This window comes from Eschrichtius robustus, chromosome 4 (assembly GCF_028021215.1).
Source record: "Eschrichtius robustus isolate mEscRob2 chromosome 4, mEscRob2.pri, whole genome shotgun sequence".
Taxonomy (NCBI): Eukaryota; Metazoa; Chordata; class Mammalia; order Artiodactyla; family Eschrichtiidae; genus Eschrichtius; species Eschrichtius robustus.
The window spans coordinates 105,635,914-105,653,687 of NC_090827.1; positions in this window are offsets into that span (position 1 = coordinate 105,635,914).

Sequence of the window (17,774 nt, forward strand, 5' to 3'; positions counted from 1 at the left end):
TGCTCATGACACTGCATTTTAATTGTCTATTTACTTATTTATAAACTCTGAGATGTCAGAGTCTATATTTGTCATATTTTGCATTATATCATGTCAATGAATATTTGTAGAGACATTTGTTGGATCAATAATGAATTAATCTGTTATATATAATTCGCCACAACTGATATGTTTTCCAAAGCTCAGTCCTGCAACTAGAAAACACCACTAAATATCTCCACATGGTAGCTTTACTAGCGCTCCAAACCTAAACTATACATATATATTTACAACTATCTGACATTTATTTTCTTAGATACCTTATTTTTGTTCGTGTGTTCACCATTTTTCTAATTTCCAAAGAGCCCGAATCCATGGGGCAAACTTTTCTTTTTTTCCATTAACCCCTCCATGGGTCATTTCCAAGATAGAAGGCTACATGTTATAAATTAAGTCTCCTTTCAAGTTAGATGCTTAATTAAAAACTTCAGTAGTCCTCGATTATAAAACTTCTGATTGTATAATTCAAAGTGTTACTTAGGCATTAGCAAACTGTAAATTACAGTGTGGTACTATAGAAGGTAAAGTAAAAAGTTCCATGATTACATTAGTTTGGGAACTAACTAATCTAACTTAACTAACTGTGTTAGACGGTAAATTGTGGCTGCAAGACCCATCCCATCCTGTATGCAGACCCCTTTACAATTGGCTTTGCCACTTGTGATGGTTAATTTATGTGCCACCTTGACTGTTTACAGGATGCCCAGATTAAATATAAGTTCTGGATGTGTCTGTGAGGGTGTTTCCAGATCATATTAATATTTGAATCAGTGGACTCAGTAAAGAAGATTACCCACCACAAAGTGGTTGGTCATCATCCAATTTATTGAAGGCCTGAATAGAATAAAAGAAAGAGGAAGGAGGAATAATCCCTCCCCCTTTTTTTTCTGCCTCACTGTTTGAGCTTGGACATCTCAACTCATCTTCTCCTGCCCTCAGATTGAGATTTACAATATCAGCTCCCCTGATTCTCAGACCTTCAGATTCAGACTGAATTATACCACTGGGTCTCCAGCTCGCAGACAACAGGTTGTGGACATAGCTTCCATATTTTCATGAGCCAGTTCCTTATTATAAATCTTCTTTTATTTATATTATATATATAAAGCTGACCCTTGAAAAGTGTATGGGGGTTAGGGGATCCTACCTTCTGTGCAGTTGAAAATCCAAATATTATTTAGAGTGGACCCTTCCTATGTATGTGGTTACTCCATATACATGGTTCCTCTGTATCCACAGTTCTGCATCCTTGGATTTAACCAACTGTGCATGGTGTGGAACTGTGCAGTTCAAACCCACATTGTTTAAGGGTCAGCTGTATCTATATCTCCTATTAGTTCTGTTTTTCTGGAGAACCCTGACTAATAAACCACTTCTCTGTTAAAGAGGTGTAGTCTGTTTCTCCATCCCCTTTAATGGGGCTGGTCTTGTGACTTATATAGACCATGATAGTGTGACAGGATGATGTGGGGTGATTATCAAAGCCTGTATCTCAAGAGACCTTTCAACTCTCACCTTTTTGGAACACTTCTGCCTTTGTGTGAAGGAGCCTGATAACAACAACAACAACAACAAAATCAAACAAACAGAAAATACAACAACTAAAATATCTACTTGGGGAGAGAAACCCAGCCATGCAGGGGGCTCCAGCCCCCAGACCATTCACCAGCTCAGTGTAGAAGGGTGAGTGAGCACAGAACTGCTCAGCCAACCCATAAAGTCATGAGAAAAAATAAAGTGTGATTTAAAGCCACTGTTTTGGGGTAGTGGCTTATGGAACAATAGGTAATGAATAGAGACATATTTTCTTTTTTTAAAAATGAGAAGTCACTTTTTATTTATTTTTATTTTTAATTTTGGTCACATGGTGCTGCTTGTGGGATCTTAGTTCTCCAACCAGGGATAGAACTCTGGCCCTCAGCAGTGAAAGCACAGTCCTAACCACTGGACCGCCAGGGAATTCCCCAGATGTATTTTCTTTTATTTTGAAAAGTCTAAGGCATATTAGTCTTCTGAGGCCTAAAAAAATACTGCACTGAAAGAACCTGCTTAACTTTGCTTAATCCAGTCAAATTTATTTAACTAAAGGAACATTTGTTGTTGCTACTTAAAAACTTTGTTCAGATTTCTAGTGCTGGAACTCTCTTTGGAAACACAAATTCTTATGATCTGTCTGCAACTTACTCTTTAGCCCTATTTTTTCATTATTGTGTTTTCATACATAATCCAGATTTTCAAATTCAATTATCTGCAATTCTTAAGCATTCTCACTTCTCCCTGGTCTTTGATCTTGGCCAAGTTCTTCACCTTTTCTTTCTCAGATACAACTCATCTTTCAAGACATCTTAAAATTGTACCTCTTCTATCAAGCTTTTCCTGAACATCCCTTTTGTAAGTTACCAAATTATTATTTTATGGTATATGGCATTCATTTCAATGGAAGTCCCCAATTAATTTGCATGCACCTGCTATGTGCCAGGGTCTATGTTGAGACCTGGAGTTGCAATGAAGAGTAAGGGAGAGCTTTGACCTCAAGACATTTAGGGTATTGCATTTTGGTTATCTGTGTTTCACTGGTCCGGATATTCCATGAGGATGGAAGTGGTTTATTAAGTGCATTTTTCAATTTTTAATGCTTTTTTTCTTGGGTAAATTCTCAACAGGTATTTGTAGAATGGTAAGTGAATGAATAATGCAAACAATTGGAGTTTAATATTCATCACTTAATCTATTGCCTAATATTAAGCTCTTTAGAATCTACTAATTTTTGCAACCAATCCCTAATGCAAACCATGAGAGAAACAGCTTGAAATGGTCATTGAGCAACACTTCACTCAATTAACTCAAGCAATTGTTCACTTGAATAGTCAGCCTAGATAAAAATATAGTTCATTAACTTCCTATAAAATTCAAGTGTCTGCCCTTCTTGTTATTATTAGAAGTCCATATGATAAAGGAGCACTTAAATAAAGCCAGGATAAACATTTAATTACCATAATTAGTGGCTTAAAACAAAACAGATATATTATCTTTAGTCATAAGTTCGACAGTGGTCTCATCACATTAAAATCAAGATATCAGCAAAGCTGTGTTCCTTTTTCAGACTTAAGGAAGAATCAGTTTCCTTGCCTTTTCTAGCTCAAAGAGGTCACCTTTCCTCCATCTTCAAATCCAGCAAGATGATATTTCTCTGGCCAATCTTCTGTTGCCATCTCTTTCTCTGACCGCAGCTGGGAAGGTTCTTCCCTTTTGAGAACTCCTGTAACTAGATTGGGGCCACCCATATAATCAGGATAATCTTCCTGTCTCAAAGTTCTTAACCTTAATCACATCCACAAAGTCTCTTTTGTGAGGGCAACATAGTCACAGATTCTAGAAATTAGGATGTGACTATCTTTGAGGGACCATTATTCTGCCTTCCACAACTAAAGTGTCAACTGCTTTAAAATTTTATTGTTATGTATAAAACACTCAAAAAACCTGTGTGGGGATAATATTAGCCCTGTTTTATAGATGAAGGAACTGAATCAGGCCATTTAAACTTGCTATCAGTTACTATCTTAAGATGTATGACTTCGTGGCCTTATTTATCAAAGTCATCAGCTTGCTAAGCTAGAAGGCAAAGGAAGAAGGCTTTCAAACACTATTCATGGGGCATGGTGTCAGAAGAAAGCAGCAACAAGCACAGTCTACTTAACACATTTTACTGAATAGACAGGTGAAGTATATAATCTCAAACAGTGAACTCCTAGTACCTGGAGTATGAGTGTTTTTGTCAGAATGCTGTGAACTAAGTGTTTCTGTCGTTCCAAAATTCATATGTCAAAATCCTAACCCCCAATATGATGCTATTAGGAGATAAGCCTTTGGGAGATGATTATGTCATGATAGTAGAGCCCTCATGAATGGGATCAGTGCCTTACAAAATCATCCCCTGAGAGCTCCCTCATTCCATCTGCCATGTGAGGACACAGCATGGCTGACTCTGAATGAAGATGTGGGCTCTCACAGGATGGCTGACTCTGAATGAAGAAGTGGGCTCTCACCAGACACTGAATCTGTTGGTGACTTGACTTTGAAGTTTTCAGTCTCTAGAACTGTGAGAAACAAATGTTCATTGTTTAAGCCACCCCGTCTATGATATTTTTCTTAAAGCAGCTCGAATAGGATAAGATAGAGACCTGTGCTAAATCCAAAAGGCAGAGACTGTAACTGTAATTTCTTTCTTAAATAGCTTTGAAATTCAGAGCACCATATACCAGGTAATTCATCCAGGCAAATGCCTATTAGATATCACTCTGCCATGCAAAGGAGGTACAACAAGAGTAAGACACAGCCCAATGGAGAAGACTGAGATTGAGAGTAGATGCTGGTTAATATAATGTTATGAGCGCTCTGCTAGAGTGATACACTATTAGAGCAAGATGTGGACAGTTCTTCCTGATGTGCAAGGGATAATAGTAGAGGAGGGCTTCAAAGAGAAACAATGTTTGAACTGCTTTCAAGGATTTCACTATGAATAGGTTGAAGACAGAGAAGGAGTGAATGTAGTATAATCATTAAAGTGATTGTAGTGGATATTTCTAAAAGCCTGGGTAAAAGGTGAGGCAGTATCTACAGAGTCCTAGCTTTCAGTGATGGTGGGCAAGTCACTTCACCTCACTGGACCTGATTCCTAGTCTGTGGATGTTTGCTTTGCTTATAATTAGCACATTTCCTGCCATATGTGGAATGCACTAAAGAATGTTAAGTTGAATTGAACAATTAAAATCTGAATATCTTGTTTAAGGGTTAATGAGAGCTTACGGAAGATGGTGGAGTAGGAAGACCCTGAGCTCACCTCCTCCCACAGGCCCACCCAGATTACAACTATTTACAGAAAAACTGTTGATGAGCAAAAGTCGAAGACCAGGAGAAAATATCTTCTACAACTAAAGCTAGAAAGAAGGAACAACAATGAAACCGGTAGGAGGGGTGGAGACTTGGTATAGTCAAGACCGATACCCCTGGGTGGGTGATCCACAAACCGGAGGATAATGCAAACAAAAATCACACACGTTCCAGGACCCAGGGCAGAAGCACTAACTTGAAAAGAGCCTGGGTCAAACCCAGCTTTTGATTGGAGAGCCTCCCAGAGAGGCAGAAGGCAGTTGGGGTTCAGCCTGGGGACATAGACTCGGTTGGCAGCCGTTATTGGGAGGTTGTTCTACCTCGTGGACACTGGTAGGTGTTGGCACGTGCCACTTTGGAATCCTCTCTCTAGCTTATTAGCTCTGGGACTCGGCCCTGCCCCCCAGCCTGTTGGTACCAGTACTGGGACACCTCAGATCAAGCAACAATCCAGGAGGAGACAAAGGCCCCACCCACCAGGAGGCCATCTGCTTTCAGGCACTCTGTGCCCACTGCTGCCCTGGGACTTGCCCTGTCCACCAGAGGGTCCAGGATCAGGCCCTGCATACAAGTATGGCAACAATAACCTCAGGACCAGCCAGAGACCCCGGGATCCAGCTCCACCCACCAGTGGGCTGAAACACAAACCCCAGGACCCCCAGGGCCCTGCAGCCAGAGACCCTTGGACACAGCTTTGCCCCCCAGTGGGCCAGCACAAGCCCCTGGACACTCTGGAGCCCAGTAGCCATCAGTCTACTGACCCGGCTCCACCCAGCGGTGGCAGGCAGCCTCTGTACAAGGCACAGCCTGGCAATCAATGGGATTGGGAGCCACCCATGCCTACCAGATTGCCCAGAGCAGTCAGCCTGCCGCAACAGAAGGACCCACACAGTCCAAATAGAGGGCACCTCTGCAGCACACATCTCTGGTGACCAGAGGAGAGTGGGCTGCTGGGATGCATAGGACTTCTCCTACAAAAGGCCAGTAGTCCAAGGTCAGGAGACATAACCAACGTACCAAACACATAGAAATAAAAACAGAAAATTTGGCAGAATAAGGCGATACAGGAATATATTCCAAATGAAGAAATAAGATAAAACCCCAGAAGAAGAACGAAGTGAAGCGGCTCTAAGTAAATTACCTGATAAAGAGTTCAAGGTAATGATTGTAAAGATGCTCCAAGAACTTGGGAGAAGATTGGTAGGTTGGAGGAAGGGAGCTGGGAAATATAGCTCTATCCTGGATTGAAAAGAGAAATAAGGAAGAAATGAAGAAAAGAAAGCATACTTTTTTGTATATTTGACCAAGAGAAAGACTTTGAAGGAAAAAAGTTCTTGAGTGCAACCAAATTAAACAAACAAACAAACAAAGAATCCAGGAGCTCAAAACCTACATAGTTTCTTCACATTTGGCAGCCTGTACACAATCTGCACTTGATCGTACTTTCACAGAATGGTGGTTCCTTATTTTCAGGGCAGCGGACCTCAGGTTATTGAGAATGGTTTCCTTAAACATGAGGAATCCTACAGAAAAATGAAGGGCAGTGCCATGTTTCCAAGGCTGTAACCTAAAAGGAATACCATTCTTTTTTTTTTTTTTTTTTAATTAATTAATTAATTAATTTATGGCTGTGTTGGGTCTTCGTTTCTGCGTGAGGGCTTTCTCTAGTTGTGGCAAGCAGGGGCCACTCTTCATCGTGGTGCGCGGGCCTCTCACTGTCGCGGCCTCTCTTGTTGCGGAGCACAGGCTCCAGACACGCAGGCTCAGTAGTTGTGGCTCACGGGCCCAGTTGCTCCGCGGCATGTGGGATCCTCCCAGACCAGGGCTCGAACCTGTGTCCCCTGCACCGGCAGGCAGATTCTCAACCACTGCGCCACCAGGGAAGCCCTGGAACACACTTCTTTAAATCCCTCTCTAGCAATGAAGTGTTCAAAGACGGAATTCGGGTGTACTTCCTTGAGTCTTTGACTTTACTGAAAACAAGATTGGGTGACAGGTGCACTGTCAAGCCCATGGAGAAGGCTTAGTGTAGCTTGATGGGCTACCGTGATGGATGGCTAGTTAGGCTTAGAAGCATATGAAATAGAGGGAAAGAAGGTATTAATTCTATGTACCTGTATAATTACTTTTAGTAGACTCATATGTGGACCTATGAATGTTATAAACATGAAGGGCAATGTTGGATTTAAGAACACTTGTTTAAGGGTCATAAAGATGAGAGTTTAGATACTAGATTTTCCACTTGCTAATCTGTTTACATGGCCAGTTTACTTAATGCTTTCAAATCCTCAAGGTTCTTATCTGTGAAATGGAGATAATATTTACTTCAGAAATGTTATAAGGGTCGGAAATAAAATGTACAACAAAAAAAGTAGAGATAGCACAATGTCTGGGACAATTTCACTAAATTTTCATTAAATGAGTCCTGACTGGTATATGTCATGCCTGTCACAGTAAGTACAACCTGGAAATGCATTTTCCTTTTTGCTGTACCCTTGGGGGGAGTGGGCATCACACATACTGCTCTTTTCGGGACATTCTGCCCACCACATTCTACCTGAAAAGAGGGTCTTATTTGACTCATAGCTTTTGAACCAGAGCAAAAATAAACATGAACAGGTCTATTTCTGTAACAGGGCCTTTGTGTATTCTCTGCCCCCCACCTATATTTGCACATGTAGAGATAACTTCACAGTTGGATGCCTAGTCTGTAGTTTATGTTAATAAATCGCTGTTCCATGACCCTTTTATAACTATGGACTAGGGAGAGGCCATAGTTTATTATTTCTGTTTTATGGATTATATCACTGAAACCCTAAACCTTAAATGGCTTCATTTTGACCCGAACATTTTAGTTCATGGAATCTATCCCAAGTAAATCATCAGAGAAAGGGCTAAAGATTTATGTACAGGAATGTTGATCATGGTGTTATTTATTATAGCAAAACACAGAGGAAAAATCCCAAATATCCAGCTTTGGGAGATTTATTAAATAAATTATGGTCTATTCATATGATGGAATTTGTTCAATAGTAAAATGACATTTTTAGAAGGGTATTTCATGATATAACATTGAGTAAAGAAGGCATGATTTAAAACTGCTTTTGTAAGTATAATAAAAAATTTAAAAAATTTTGCCAATTACCAACTAAAGCAAATATACTCAAGTGCTTTCATTCCTTTTCAATGCTTGGATTACAGAATTTTTTAAACAATGTTTCCTATTTGAGTAAAGGTATCTGCTGTAAGCTTAAATTATTTCATTATTAGAACAAGAAAAACTACACATAATTTTTTGAAGAAATGAAGTTTTGTCTAATTATGTTAGAGAACTGAATATAAGTGCTACTTCTATTTTCATCATTGAAAGGTTTATCTATAACTCTATCTATCTATCTATCTATCTATCTATCTATCCTGGTTTACCAGTATGAATTACCTTAATTATCTGCATCATTGTAAATTTACTATTAATTTTTGCCAAGTCGATGAGATAGACTTCCATGGATTGAGAGGAAAGAAATAATGGGATTTTCCATGCAGTGGTACAATCATTTGCCACATGAAAACTTTCCTAAGACCTATTCCTGGAATGATTACATTACTTCAGTGCATCTTTCAAGCACACACTTATTATCAACACTTATAAACAAGAGACAACATTTTCAATATATTTGTGGAATCTTCTGTTAACATTTCACTTATTAAGTTAAAGAGTTCATTAAAATATGTATGTGATAATCTTTGCCTTACCTATTTTGCAGTTTAAAATAGGATTTTTCAACATTAACACTATTGGCATTTTGGCTGGAAAAGTCTTAGTTGTGGGGACCTGTTCTGTGCATTGCAGGATATTTAGTAACATCTCTGGCCACTATCTCACCCCCAGTTGTGAAAATTAAAAATGTCTCCAGACATTACCAATTGTCTCGTTACCAAAATTTCTCCCAGTTGAGAACCACTGTATTAAACAATAGGTGTGTGACTGAGACTTATAAAACATGTTAACTGGAAAATCTCAGTGGTCTCATTTTCTAAATTATCTCATACAGCTCTTGTGAAAATAACATTTATTTTCATTTTCTGTTATTTTGGTTGTGCTAGTTATATCGAGACAGTCAATCTTGTTTGAAGATGTCTAATTCAAACAAATAACTATTTCAAAATTTAATTGAGTGGAAGGGCTGGTAATTAACTGCTTATCTGATTTGAATCATTTTCCTCCTCAAATCAGTTTGGATGTAGAAAAATACTCAATCTAATACATCACAGGACATCCCAGTCCATGATTTACTGAGTTTTCGTAGTGGAATAAGCATAGTTTAGTAGTCAGAAAAAACACCTGTATATAGTCTGTCTGTGCAACTTTGGGCAGATCACTGAATTTCTCTTGAATGTATTCTTTTCATGTCTAAAAAAATTGGAGTTAATATCGACATCCTTCAAAGATTTTGAGGGTTAGACAGAAAAAAAAAGCAAAACATTAGTGCAATATTAAATCTCCTATGAAATCTACTGTTTTGCAGATATAGTACTAACTTCTAGGGCTACGAAGATGAATTAGACCTTTTCATTGACTCAGCTCACAATCTGATGGGTAAGACATGCATGCAAACAATAACCACTCACTGTGTCTGGATGAGCAACGATCCTAGCTTGCCTAGGTCTGAGCGATTTCTTGGGTGTGGGTCTTTCTGTGCTGAAACGAGAAAATCACGTGTGATCAGGAACTGTTGGCACATGAACCCTAACAAAATGTGCTTTCACTAGATCCTGTGAGAGACAGAAGGGGAACTTTTTGACATTGTAAGTGGGGTTTTAAGGATTCAGAAAAGATGTCACATTTGCACTGAGTTTTTGAAGATGAAGTAAGGATTTGAAGGCAGAATTCCTAGCAAAGGAAGAAGCAGGTGCTAAGCACCAAGAATTACAGGAAATATCAAATAATGTGCAAATTATTTATCACTGGTACCCAGGGTGTTAATAACAGAGTTGGCAGAAAGCAAGGTTCAAGATAGAATAGGTCTGGCCAATGAAGGTCTTTTTTTTTTTTTTACTTTTTATTTATTTATTTATTTATTTATTTATTTATTTATTTATTTAGGACTGTGTTGGGTCTTCGTTTCTGTGTGAGGGCTTTCTCTAGTTGCGGCAAGTGGGGGCCACTGTTCATCGCGGTGCGTGGGCCTCCCACCATCGCGGCCTCTCCTGTTGCGGAGCACAGACTAAGTAGTTGTGGCTCACGGGCCCAGCCGCTCCGTGGCATGCGGGATCTTCCCAGACCAGGGCTCGAACCCGTGTGCCCTGCATTGAAGGGCGGATTCTCAACCACTGCGCCACCAGGGAAGCTCCAATGAAGGTCTTTTGAGTCGTGCTTAGGAGTCTAGGCATTTAGCCTTTGATCTATAGACAGTATTAACTGATTTTAATCTGGAAGTAACATCATCAAATGGGTTTAATGGAAATCATTTTGACAAAATATAGCGTGAATTGGCACCAGACAAGTTAGAAGTCTTAGGGTCCTGTTAGAAAACTGTTTCTAGGGCGCTGTGATCAGAAAAGTATGATGAATTTAGAAAAATTGTGGAGGCGGAATAAATAGGGCTTAGTGACACGCAGGAGGAAGTTGAAGATAACATTTAAGTTCTTGGCAATGGTTAGAAAATTACAATTGTGGAGGCATCCACAAAATTAAAAGTATAGAAAGAAATGGGATTGGGGATGGGAGTATGAGATGGGTAAAGACAATCAGCTTATCATTAGCTGCATTGAACTTGGGGTGCATGTGTGATCTTCCTTTGGTCAACAACGTCTGGTTGGTAATCAGAAGTGTAGGTTGAAGAGCTGAGTTTGAGCCTGGAGGTGACATTTTAAATGTCATCTGCACAAAAGTCAATGATGAATACGTGGGATTGGTGTGAGGTCACCCAAAGAGATCATGAAGGTTAGAAGAGGAAAGAAATCTGAGCATTGGCCTGCAAGGGAAAGCTTCTCTCATTTTTTTGTTGCTTTTCATTTACTTAGAGCCAGGAGAGACCATTTTGCACCCATAAAGATTTTGACATATCTGGTTTTAAAGAAATTTTCTTTATGCCAACTGTGCTCTGACTACTCAACTTTGTTAAGGGACAACTTTACAGTACTCATATCCACTGATATTCATAAAGAAGGAAGAAAAAAAAAACTTTGATTAAAGTTAGTGCAGCTGGAGAAACACAGCCAGCAACCAATTACCTCACACTTTCTTAAAAGATCTCTCAGTTAATTTCTTGTTATTTTGGGGATGGGTGAAAAGAGACAGCGCCTGAAATCACCTTTATGTTGCCTGGCCAAAAGCTCAGCTTCCTAAGTGTAACTGAAATAAGCGTAACTCCTTTTAAAGCGAAGAATTAAGGCAGTAAACTCAGCCATCAATTCTCATTGCATGTGATGTGTAATCTAACAAATTTTCAAACAAGCACTCTGGAAACAATTAAAAGTAAGCAAGCTGCCCTGATCAAAGGCTGCTGATGTTTTGAATTGCATTCTGGTCACCCACAACTAGTCTCCAGAATGTGCCTTGCCCTATTGAGGCCTGGAGCATAAAAAAAGAAAGTTTTTGCCCTCCTGCCCAGTGTGAGTTTAAGGCTGTGGGTCATTAGGAAGCAAACACATTAGGACTAAAAAAATAATTGTTTGGTTTATAGTCACTTGGGGCTTCGACTTGAATCAGACCTCAGCTACAGTGTGGTGGAAGCGCATGGAATGGTTTAGAAAAACAATTTGCTGATATGTCACTGTCAGAAGCATATGTGATATTATTAACTTCCCAAACATGCAATTTGTGCTCATTTCAAAAAGACAAATACCATCACATAGGCAAAATGTAGTTGGATTTCCATGCAAACCTAGGAGACACAAATAAACATGTTTCGTGTATGCATTCCAGCTCTGCAAATCCTCTCCGTTCTGGATACAATTTGGGGTCATGGGTAAACTTGATCTCCTGGTTAGGGATCCTCCACTTTGGACAGCACATGGCCAGGAAATGTGGGGCTGGTTTTACTCTGGATCCATCCAAGGAATGTTTAAATGCTGCTCATGACTTTAGACAAGACTCCCACTTTGGTTTACACACGGATTTTTAGTGCAGCGAACTCTTAATGTGATGCAACAATAAAATTTAAAAAAAAGAAAGATGAGACAAGGTCCATTGGCCCATATCCATGTCAGTAAACATACACTCATGCAAGTGTAGTGATGGAAGGAAATGTAACTATCCAGTCCAAACCTTCATTTTACAGAAGAGGAGAACATGGCCAAAAGAATTTGAGATAATTTGCTGATGGTCTCAGAGTTAATTAGTGGCAGATACAGGACTGGATCCTGAGTGTTTGACTTCCTACTAATATTTTTTCCACTGCACCATATTGCCTCCATAATAAAAAGATGAAAACTTTTAAAAAAAGAGAAGTCCAAGAAATTTTAGCCATGCTAAAAAATAAACTAGACTTGGGTTATATATAAGCAAATTACAAGCACCTGGGGTTTACAGCATTCACTATGTTATTACTTAAGTTTAGTCTTCAAAAGTTATTAATCATCAGACTTGAACCCAAGCATTGGAATTATTGAATGACCCCTTGAAATGAAATTACTTATGTGGTAGTTTGAATTAGTGGTCCCAATTCTTCACTCCCATAGAGTATTATTACACATCCACACCCCTGCCATAGACTTGTGGTTGGTGGAGTATTCTTCTCTGCACCTTGACTTTGGACTTGATGTCTTGGGTTGTCCAAAGGTTTAGATGTTAGCAGATGTGGTGACAGAGGCTTGAAGTGTACTTGTATAATTGGGCTTGCCCTCATGTGTTCCTGCCTTTCCCTATGAGAACATACCTAGAGTACCCAATGGTCTAACCCACAATAAGAGTCAAGTGCAGCCAAGGCCAACCTACATCAGTTGAACCCCAGATGACCACAGATATGTGAGTGAGAAGTCATTGCTTACTGTGAATATCTGAGATTTTGTAGTAGTTGGCTAAATGGCATTATTATGATAATAGTGGTTGATGCACACTATTTTCAGTGGGAATCCACTTATGTGACACTCTATTTCCTCAGGCAGATAATAAATGAAGTCTTGAGTTCAAAGACCCAGAGTTAGGTAGTAAATATTGCTCAACCGAGTAATGCTAAGGGATTCATATATTCATTTTTTTCTTGTTGATTTGCAACCTTGAAAGATTAACAGTGATGCATTTTTTAGTCATTCTTATTTACAGTTCTATTCACAAGATGGTTTGTTATGGACTGACTGTGTCCCCCCAGGATCATATATGTTGAAGTCCTAATCCCCAATGTGATGATATTTGGAAGTGGGGACCTTTGGGAGGTAATTAGGTTTAGATGAGGTCATGAATTTGGAGCCCTCATGATGGAATTAGTGTCCTTGTAAAAGAAGAAGAGAGACCAGACGTCCCTCTCTCTCTGCCATGTGAGAACAAAAAATTGGCTGTCTGCAAACCAGGAAGAAGTTTGTCATAAGGAACTGAATCTGCTGGCACCTTGATTTTGGACTGTCCAGCTTCTTGAACTGTGAGAAATAATTGTCTGTTGTTTAAGCCAGCCAATCTATGGTATTTTGTTGTAGCAGCCCCAGTTGACTAATATATAGTTCATTGATGATCAAGTGTTAAGAATCATGATCCTTGAGGATCAAACCCCCACTTCTTTACAGCTCTTCAAATTGATCTTTCCAACCACAAAAAGATGCATTGGAGATACATTTTCTCCAATGAGTTAACATTTCCAGTAATATTTCATACCCTATTATAGATTGGCAACCTGGCTGCTCAAACCCTTAATCCTCTTCTGGATGGTTATCTAAAGGAGGTGAGTGAACCCAGTGATGAGGAATCCAGACTCATGTATAGAAAAGACAGGAGAAGCTGGTGGTTGGTATACCTAGAAAGTACTTCAAGGTGAAACAGGGCCTGGTCCTTGGAGAGTAATATGGCTATGATCAAAAGATCAGCAATGGAGTCCACAAATATGTACTGAGCACATTGTATATTCTCTGCCCTGGGCTAACCTCTGGGGATAGGATTATGAGTAGAATGACCCCTCCCTTCAGGGAACTTACATTGTGATGGCAATTGTAGTGAAAGGAACATGAGTAGATTACATTATTAAAATGTAGTCGGTGACAAGATGGGGATATGCAGGGCTCGCCTTTCGCTTCCTTGTGGCCATTACTGAAATGCCATTTTAATCAGTGAGCCTTTCCTGGGCACTTTATGTAAAATTACATCTCCTCTGAACATCTCCTATTTCCCTACCTGCTTTGCCTTTCTGCTCAGAAACTATGTAATATATTTTTTGTTTTACGTCTTTTGCTTATTGTCTTTCTCCCCTATCATAATGTAAGGTTTATGAAGACAGGAATTTTTACCTGCTTTGTTTGTTTATACCCAGCACATGTAGGTTCTGAATACAAAATGTCAAATGAACAAATTCATAAGAAGTTCAGGGTATGTAGAAGAGGGTCATGCTTGCCTTATTTGAGAATTTGCAGTTCCCACAAAGGGAATAATACCTAAACTGAAGCTTGAAACTTATTTAAGGGTTAGCACTGTACAGAAAGGCAAGTGATGTTCTAAAATAATCAATGAGGCCTGTGACAGGATGATGTGCACACAAAAGCACCTCAGTACCAATTATTCATGTTGCTGTTGTGAAGGTGGAGCTATTTTTCACCCAGGGTTTTATTTCTGGATGCTTGTTCCTCATCTGGATTTATTGCAAGAGCAAGTAGATAAACAAAAGACATTTTCCCCAACCAGATATTTGATGAAACTCACTCAGAAGTGGCATCAAAGAAGAAATCTTATGTGATAAAGATGCATATTGAGGAATTCAAAGTAAGAATATCTATAAAGGTGGCCCTGCTGTGTGGGGTAAGTCCTGGGTCTTAGGACACAGAGAGAGACATTCCAAATTGCAAATCCATGTTCTGAAGTTGCCTTGAGTTTGACCTTCAGGTTACAGTTGGTCTTGAAATTGGAACCATAGGTGGGAGGAGGTTTATACACCTTCAAAACTGGGGGAGGCAGATGTTTCATGGTGGTGGCCTGGTCCCTTGGAAGAGAGAACATACATTGATGCATGGATGGAAATATCCACACAGAATGACTGGACCAAAGCTAATTATATTTTAATTATGAATGGAGGATATTTTAGTAATAACTCCACAATCATTTATTGAAAGCTTACTGTCTCTGGGCTTATGTGGCCTCATTTGACCCTCGCAATAACCTCATGTGGCAAAAAGTATTTTTAAATTGTTTCTTATGAAGAAAATGAAGTTAGAGCAGTTAAGTAACTGATCTGGCATCACTCAACTAGAAAGTAGAAAAGTAGAAAGCATTTATTCATTCAAAAATTTTTTTCTCATTTGGTAACAAATAAACATTGAACATCTGCTAGCTCTCTGCGAACCCTAGAAATTTACTGTGAACAAAAATGACAAATATTTGCCCTCATGGACCTATAACTAAGTGCATTCTAAGCTCAAACACAGACTGCTGGGCACCTGAGCCTATGCTTCTAACAAACTATGGATGAGAAGGAAAAGAAAGGGGAGGGATGAGATGGTGAAACAGGAGGGAAAGGGACAGGGCACAACCTTTAAAAGAATGACTTAGTCCAAGGACACAACATAAACTGATTAGAAGCAAATAGGCCCAAGATGTTGGACTTCCACTAGACCTTGAGCCTCAGTATGTGCTCATTGTAACACATCAGCAAGCTAAATGACACACCCAACAGAAGTGCCATGACAGTTCCAAGGCTGAACAAAAAGGTCAAAATGTGGGTGGTGGCCCAATTCCTGGAAATCCCCACCCCTTCCCCAAAATACCTGGAATGCTCCTCCCACTCATTAGCCTATGAAATTATTCACTCTTATAAAAACTGACAACTCCATACCCTGGTGCTGCTCTCACCTTCTGAGATGGCCCACACTCTGTCTGTGGAGTGGTTTTCTCTCTAAATAAATCCACTTCTTGCCTATCACTTTATCTCTCACTGAATTCTTTCTGCGTTGAGACATCAAGAACCTGAGCTTCATTAAGTCCTGAGACTAGATGTGTGATCTCACTTAAAAGACCGTGGATTCGAGTCCCAATCTGAGTTTTGGCTGGGTTCAAGTCCTGGCGCATGGGTTCAAGTCCCAATCAGAGTTACACAGTTTCAGTAGGAGTAGAGGGAGAAAAGAACTGTTAGTAGCTGCTGTTCTCCAGACAGAAGCGACATGAGAAAGTAATGATTTGCTTTGGCTCAAAAGCTAGTGAGAATTCACTAATTTATCTCACCCATTGGTTCAACAAATATTTATGGAGCCACTTGCTATGATTCTGGCCCTGATCAAGGTGTTGGGGATACAGTAGTAAACAAGACACTGGGTGAATCATTCAATAATTCCAGAGTGACAGGGCTTTCTGAGAGCAGCATCAGAAAGGGGTCAGCGGAAGGTATATCAGAGCTGAGAATTGAATACAAGAAAAAGAAGAAGGCATTCCTGAAAAGGTCGTTCCAGGTAAAGGGGAGAGGAAATAAAAGCCTCCTGGCAGAAAACATTAAGACATATTTCAGTAACAGAAGTGGGGTCTGGAGTTAAGGGGGTGTTTAAAAGGCAAGAAGGTGGCCAAAGGGTAGGAGTGGCCTTATCACATCCTACCTTGCTGGTCACAGGGAGGGACCACTGGTGTTGGGAGATGATGGAATATTTTTCTCTTTAAATTGTTGTGGTTCCCCTCTTGGAAAGCTCACATGCCACAGGAAGTATAATAGGCTGTATCTGACCTTTAGTAGCTTAGTAGAAACATCCCCTATTAAGCCCAGGAGGAGAATGTCTTCAGAGGCATTATCTTTCTGCTATTGAAATGCTCTGTATTTGGTCAATATTAGGGGATCCCACAGCACTAGCTGAAGCCAACTGTTCTTTTTTGTGTCGTGCGTGATTTTGCAATCGGAAATTACATAGCATTTTCTTTGATAAGATCATTAATGGTTTTTCTAGTTGTTGTTGTTTTTCATCCATTTATAAATTGTGCCTCTGCAAACTGGCCCCAGGGTTTAAATACAAAACTTGAGCTTTGATTATTATAATAAGTAAAGTATTATTAACGAAAGCAATATCAGTGAATAGCTTCAACTAAGAAAAACAAAATGATAGACTTTAGTGCTTTCCCACTGGGTAAAGCAGATTAAATCACTTGCAGAAAATAAAAATCTTTATTCTTGTTTCCACCAAACATTATAACTAGACAGTGACTTTGGATATTTCTATCTCCTTTGTTTAGAAGCAGAAAACTAAGGCTTGAGCTATACAAAGTCATTGCTAATTCGTTGCTCAGATAAGGCTAGATCAAGCATTCAGGATTTTAATCTGGGTGTTACTTGTCCCATGTTACAGATGACCTAATTGAGTGTCAGAGAGTTTATCTAACTTAACCTTATTTTATAACTTAAAAGCAGCCCAGTGGAGATTGAAAGGCAAATCAGTTTTTCTTCACTCAGGATTTTTCTGCAGTCTATCAACCAGTAATGTTTATGTGACATTAAAACATTTCTAACAGAATCAAAATGAAAATTCTTGTACGTTTTCTCATTTATTCTAATTTCCTACAGAATGAGATGTCAAGGTATTTACCTTTATCATGTTTACCAGCATGATCAGAGAAGACTGAGCATGATTAAGGAGCTCAGATTTTCTCTAGGAAAGTGAGGCTCAGAGAGGTTTGGGGATTTGCATCTAATCACATAGCTATTAATGGGGGACTTGATATTTGAACTCAGACC